At 30.7% G+C, this 7,464-nt stretch overlaps 1 long non-coding RNA gene across 1 annotated transcript; it reads right to left on the bottom strand.

The window, feature by feature from the left end:
* Positions 1–3,111: 3,111 nt before the first annotated feature.
* On the bottom strand, positions 3,112–7,249 carry LOC143062705 (uncharacterized). The gene is made up of 3 exons (XR_012974817.1): positions 6,661–7,249; positions 5,176–5,290; positions 3,112–4,686 (listed from the first exon to the last, which is right to left on the bottom strand). It is a non-coding gene; the product is annotated as an uncharacterized LOC143062705 (long non-coding RNA).
* Between the last annotated feature and the right edge of the window lie 215 nt (positions 7,250–7,464).

The raw sequence follows: 7,464 nt of genomic DNA on the forward strand, positions 1-7,464 counted from the left end.
AAAGGTTATGTTGCAAAAAAGCTCTATAGATAATAAGATGTGGGCATATGTTAATGGGACAACAATCCAACAAAAGGAATAACAAACATAAAACAACAATCGTAGAGGTCAAGATACAGTCGTCAAATATTAAATAAGGTGTTTAATATACAATATGCCATCTTGAAATCGACCTGAACTCCGAAGTTATCTTTCCATGAAATGACGGTCAAATATCAATGACAAAAACTGTTGACACTCATTGAAAAAAGTAAAATTCACAAAAATACTGAAATCCGAGAATAATTCAAAAAGGCCAGTCCATTATCAAATGACAAAATCAAAAGCTCAAACACATCAAAGTAATGGACAACTGTCATATTCCTGACTTGGTACAGGCATTGTCTTAAGTAGGAAATGGTGGATTAAACCTGGTTTTATAGTTAGCTTAACCTCTCACACTTGTATGACAGTCGCATAAAACTGACCTGGATTATATTGAAAACGATGTGTGAACAAAACAAACAGCCATAATCGGTAAAAATGTCAAAAACAGCAGTCAAAATTGTGTCATTATCTTAATCAATATAAAAACAAACATTTACCATTTACAATAGCACAATGATGAAAATGATCTAGAACCTGTAGTTCAGTGGTTGTCATCAACCATGTTAGTTTTCGTTTACTTTCCTATTTGTCAGGCCCGATTCTTAATTTTTAGTGAATCGTGCGATCCATCTCTGTGTTATACATGACCATCGAATCACTATGTTAAGAGGCAATGTCAGAGAGCACCAGGCAGGACTGTTCAACTAAAAAAAATTAATTTGGTCAAAAATATATTTTACCCTTTCAGTATAACATACTGACCGGGAATATATAATTTTTTTTTAACTTTTTGTGAATTTGACTTTTTTTTTAATGAAATTCAATATAAGCGCTCAAACTGCGAATTTTCATTGAAATGTATGGGAGAAAAGCCAGTTTCTAACCGTTTTCAATGATCAATCATAGGAGAAAAACAGCAATTATGACTAAACTACCTATATGGAAGTCTAGTACTATGTTGGTGTAAAAAATAATGAAAATAAAATTTTTGGTATCTTTTTGATTTTTTTCAAAAAATAAGGTAAAAAAATGTTAAAATAAGGAAAATTGAGAAAATTGAGAAATGCCAGTTTCTAATCGTTTTCAATGATCCATCATTGGAGAAAAACAGCCCTTATGACTTAACTACCTATATGGAAGTTTAGAACTATGTTGGTGTAAAAAATAATGAAAATAAAATTTTTGGTATCTTTTTGATTTTTTTCAAAAAGTAAGGTAAAAAAATGCTAAAATAAGGAAAATTGGGAATTGCCAGTTTCTAACCGTTTTCAATGATCCATCATTGGAGAAAAACAGCCTTTATGACTTAACTATCTATATGGAAGTCTAGTACTTTGTTGGTGTAAAAAATAATGAGAATAAAATTTTTGGTATCTTTTTGATTTTTTCAAGAAATAAGGTAAAGAAATGCTAAAATAGGGAAAATTGAGAAAATTTGAGAAAAGCCGTTTTTTGACCGTTTTCAATTATCCATCACCAGAGGAAAACAACACTTATGACTTAACTACTGATATGGAAGTCTAGTACTAAGTTGGTTTAAAAAAGTAATGAAAGTACAATTTTTGGTATCTTTTTTACTCTTTTTCAAACAATTCAGTAAAAAAATAAGGAAAATTGTAATATTGAGAAAATTATGCTTTGGCAAACCACCATGGTATTACATGGATTAAGTTGCAAAATACCATAAACTTTTGCATCTTTATTGTATTTATTATGTTTTAGTGATAGTTTTTGATGAAAAAAATTAAAGAAAAAAAGTTGTAGTCTTGTCGCCACTTTGTTCCTTTGGTTGCCATGGGCATAGCAACCATAAAATGTACACTATTCATTTCCTGTAGGCCTTTTTTGTACAAATTTTCACCATAAAAGTACTTAGTTGGAAGATGCAAGACAATTCTCATTGAATTGGCAATTAGATCATAAATCAATGCCACAGATACCTACAATACAATTTTTGCTGTACTTTGACCTTTGACCTCAAAGTAAAAAGATGACTTTTGTTTACAATTTTGTGTCGGGAGCATGATCTGTTTGCCCTTTGACAAAATCTTTTGATATTAGGAACATGTGTGCAGCACCTCAAGACAATCTGTTGTGTTCCAAGTACCATCATCCCCAAATTTATCCAAACCTTCCTTTTGGGGTTTTGAACCATGTGAACCTTATAACAAAATTTCATAGAAATCCATTAATTTAAACTAAAGTTATTGTCCAGAAACCAATGTGTCTTCAGACAACAACAATGACAACATCATACCATTATACATTCCCAAAAATTGTTTGCAGTCGAAAATAATAAATGATTAGATCCTCATTTCTCAACCTTATATATTCTTAACTCCCAACTGGCATGACCATCATGACCATGGATCTTGTCCATTTATATTTTTTTTTTTGGGGGGGGGGGGGGGAGGCTTTCAAATCAAGGACGGACACCACATGATTACATTAGTACATGCACGTATATAATTGATAGTGACAAAATCTACAAATAAGCATGCTCTTGGTTTTTGCAAAATCAAATATGATATGCAGAGTGGTTTAGTTCTTTATTGAAGGCTGTACCTATTACTATAAACTTTTACATTGCATGGTCTCTTAATGGAGAGTTGTCTGATTACAATTATGCAGAGGCGGATTTAGGGGGGGGCAGGGGGGCTTATACAGGGAATCACTGAAGCGTGACTGGAGCGGGCCCCCCTTAGGTCAGTCGGTGGGCCCCCTCTTATGAAAATTTCTGGATCCGCAACTGTTATACTACATCTTCTGATTTTTATTGTGTTCCATAGCAGTTTCTTCAAAACCTTTGGAAATAGAAGCACCGTTTATCTTCATCACTTGGTTTGTATAAAAGTCAGAATATGACAACAGAAAATTTTTACCATACGTCACAATGATTATGGCCTAAAGAAAACTATGATAGGTACATGTAGCCGTGAAATTGGCAATCATATCAAATCTCCTTTGTTAATAAGACGGATAACTTGGCCTGATTAAATGTGACATATACTTGTTAACATAACAATTAGTTTATTCTGTTTATTAATTCAATCCATAAATTTTGATCAAGATTCAAATGCATGTACTGCACAAAACAAAAAATAACAAGGGCATACTACATTGATACTTATATTAAAGTTTATTTTTTTTTGGTGTACATATTTCTAAATAGCACAGAAATGTTAACACAATTATTTAAAAAAAAATACATTTTTTGACTTATCATTTCATTTTAACAGATTTGTTTAATATAAATTGATCCCATTTTCTGTTACTCTGTAATAATTTGGAACTTATTTTATCAACACATATACATCTTTTTAGAAATTCATATAAACCCTTGCTTAACATAAATGACATGTATAAATATTTGCCTATAAACACATGAAACATGATAAATATCTAAATAGTTTCAAAAAAATTTGAAATATTCTTTCAGACACCCAGTTATATTTTAAAAGATAAAGATCCATAAACAACTAAGTTGATATTCTTAAAATTGTCCTCTATCAAAATTGTCATTTTCAATATTGAGGTCTCTCAATTACTGAAGTAACTTCCAAAATATTACCAAAAGTCAAACATATACATAACTAGAGGCTCCAAAGAACCTGTGTCGCTCACCTTGGTCTATGTGAATATTAAACAAAGGACACAGATGGATTTATGACAAAATTGTGTTTTGGTGATGGGGATGTGTTTGTAGATCTTACTTTTCTAAACATTCTTGCTGCTTACAATTATCTCTATCTATAATGAACTTGGCCCAATAGCTGCAGAGGAGAATGTTAGTGAAAATTTACAAATTTTACGAAAATTGGTACGCCGGGTCACCGGACACAATTTTTAAACAAAATACTCCAATGATGATTGTGGCCAAGTTTGGTTTTATTTGTCCCAGTAGTTTCAGAGGAGAAGATTTTTCTAAAAGATTACCAAGATTTATGAAAAATGGTTAAAAATTGACTAAAAAGGACAATAACTCCTTAGGGGGTCAATTGACCATTTTGGTCATGTTGACTTATTTGTAGATTTTACTTTGCTGAACATTTTAGCTGTTTACAGTTTATCTCTATCTATAATAATATTCAAGAAAATAACCAAAAACAGCAAAATTTCCTTAAAATTACCAATTCAGGGGCAGCAACCTAACAACGGGTTGTCTGATTCATCTGAAAATTTTAGAGCAGATAGATCTTGACCTGATAAACAATTTTACCCTGTCAGATTTGCTCTAAATGCTTTGGTTTTTGAGTTATAAGCCAAAAACTGCATTTTACCCCTATGTTCTATTTTTAGCCGTTGCGGCCATCTTGGTTGATATGACAGGTCATCGGACACAATTTTTAAACTAGATACCCCAATGATGATTGTGGCTTAGTTTGGTTAAATTTGGCGCAGTAGTTTCAGAGGAGAAGATTTTTGTAAAAGTTTACAGACGACGGACGACGACGGACGCCAACTGATGAGAAAAGCTCACTTGGCCCTTTGGGCCAGGTGAGCTAAAAAACTTAATAGGTATTGAAATGTTTTGTTGGTCACTTTGAGTCTCCCAAACTGGTTACAGTTTCATGTGTGTTTTTCTTTAAGCTCAGTCACCTGAAAAAAATGAAGATATAGTCAAGCTACATATGTATACATTTATACATCAGTTTTTTGCTTGAAAATGTTTTAAATTAATTATATTAAATAAGATGAGTTTTAATATTATATACATGTATTCAAGTACACATATTTGAAGTTGAATATAATTTTTTAGAAGATTTCACATTCAGGACTTCATATACATTTGTAGTGAGAGATTAAAACCCTTCTTGCATATCTGGAAAATAAATACTTGGTCTCATTAATTTTCATGTGTGTGTCATCTGTGTTTTAATTTGTTCTTAAATTAAGCTGACACTGGTCATCTTAAAATGTTTAACAATTCATTTGTTATGCATTCTTATTCTGATTTACATTATGTACTGATGTAATGTCTAGTATATTTACAGGATTTAAGATTTCACATACTTTATCTCATACAGTACTTTATCTAAATAAAGATAAACATGTAAAAAATGTACTTTAAGAGATACTGGTACTCACTTTTGAATTTTCATATTAATGCAGTAGGTTAACTTCAAAATCAAGTTGATCCATTTCTCTAATTATAGCTATAGGTTCCTCTATATGTAAGTCTGTCATCTGATGTATCTTTTATCTGTTTGAAGAAATAACAGATTATAAGGTGATCAATTATTCTTTGAATTGAATTTGGAAAATTGTATTTAAAATCAAATTAGTTATTTTCTTATCTTAAGAACCAGTGGAAAATATATATTGAGCTGTTAGCATCTTACTACATTAAAACATTCAAAGTTACAAGACTTTTAGTATGATTTATAATTCTATTTTTAAATGGACAGGTTAATGTATGAAATGATCTAAATGAACACTTTAAAGCAGAACGGTAAATTGTGATTAACTTATTACTAAACAAGTTTACTTGATATATTTGAGTCATATTAACCTTATATGCTATGCGCTTCAGGATCACACATGTACATGTACAAATGTATCTAAATTATAATGACAAGATCTCAAAATGAGCTATTTTTAAAATTTTTTTTCAGTTTTGAACTAAATGTTAAAAGTTTGAAATCCTTGCAATTGTATCATGTATAAATCATATGTCTAGATTTAGTTTCTAAGGACACGAAGGACAATAAACAACAAATTTATGAAACAAAGGTATTGCCGTCCCAAAAGATCCCATCTAAATAGTGGATTAAGAATCTAATTATCTTAAGATTTGATATACAAGTTTTATTTTTATAAATAAATATATATGCAAGCATGATAACCACTTTTCAATATATGTGTGTCTTTCATATGTCATAAAATATAGGTACACTGTATATGTAGCAATCAAAATTACAGAAAATTTAAATTTGACGTTCCTGATTTTTAACTAATTAAGCTTACTGTTTACATGTATATCTGACATAAACATATATATGACTATCCTGATAACTGTAGGATTGTCTTTACTTTTATAAATTGTGACTTGGATGGAGAGTTGTATCATTGACACTCATACCACATCTTTTTATACATTTATCTATTCTACATGTACATGCAAATGTATTCATTTGTAGTTGCATTTTGCTTACATGTACATTCATTTTGGCACATGAACATACATTACTGACATGTACATATTAATGATAAGCATAATAAATAAGGTGACAGACATGTATGGTCTGTTGTGTACATGGAGGATAGTTGCACATGTGATTTTCTCATTGGCAATCATCATGATCATAACCAAATCTTCTTTTTTTTTGTAACTTTTGAGTCTGATAGTTTTATTTTTTTTTTATTTTAAATTATTATCCTATTCAAATAATGCTTGAACATGATGAATAAAATTGTATAAAATTGCTTTCAGCACAGATCATACATTTGCAGAGAATAATTTCACATTGTAATTAAAAATATGGGGGAGAGGGGGGATTTATTAAAATTATTGAACAGGCCACATGATTTATCCGAGAAGTAATTTTAAACTTCCATAATTTAAACTATTACCTGTTCCAACTGGTATAACTGTCGCAAAGAATTCTTTTATACACTATAACTATCATCTGCTTCAAAGTGATAGGCCTTTCCAGTTTTCAAGATGCCCAAAATTATGGCATTTAGATCTTTCTTTGCTTTTGGTGTCCATGATATACCATGTACTGTTTTAAGGTGGGAGAAAACTGTATGATTTCCAGCATTTGTCCAGCTGAATCATCAAAAACTACTCACGGATGGCTTTAAATTCCTCATATTCCACATTTCCAGCAAATAATACAATAATTTCAGTCTTATAAATAATCCTCATTCCCGTACAGAATTTGTAACTGCCTCTGTCTGGAAGTGATCACCCGTACATTATGCAACAATCTCCTGGTGAGGGAAATAAGTTTCCCAACACCACAAAATTATGTAGTTTTATTAAATCTTATCAAAATGTTCAATTATGTATAAAAACATACAACAGAAGTTCATTTTACTGTCAAAACATTACCAGCTGATTACAACCTTTATCGGTTTTTAAATTGAAGAGCATCACTTTTGGTATGTCTAAACACCAAAAAGTCGAAAATAAACTGCTGTTTCCTGACAGTTTTCTGCATTAGAACATTTACATATCAACAGATACCAGAGATGTTATTATCATTTCCTGCTGTATTCATGGTCATCTTTTAGAATATATATCAATTGTTATATTGTAGGCTGTTTTTGTTGAGAAATTAATACCCCTATTTCCCTATACATTTGCTATATAAGCAGTCAAATTTAGTGAAAAATCAAATTCATTTTTTTATACATAATAACCCAATATGA

The sequence above is a fragment of the Mytilus galloprovincialis genome, chromosome 2 (assembly GCF_965363235.1).
Source record: "Mytilus galloprovincialis chromosome 2, xbMytGall1.hap1.1, whole genome shotgun sequence".
Lineage (NCBI taxonomy): Eukaryota > Metazoa > Mollusca > Bivalvia > Mytilida > Mytilidae > Mytilus > Mytilus galloprovincialis.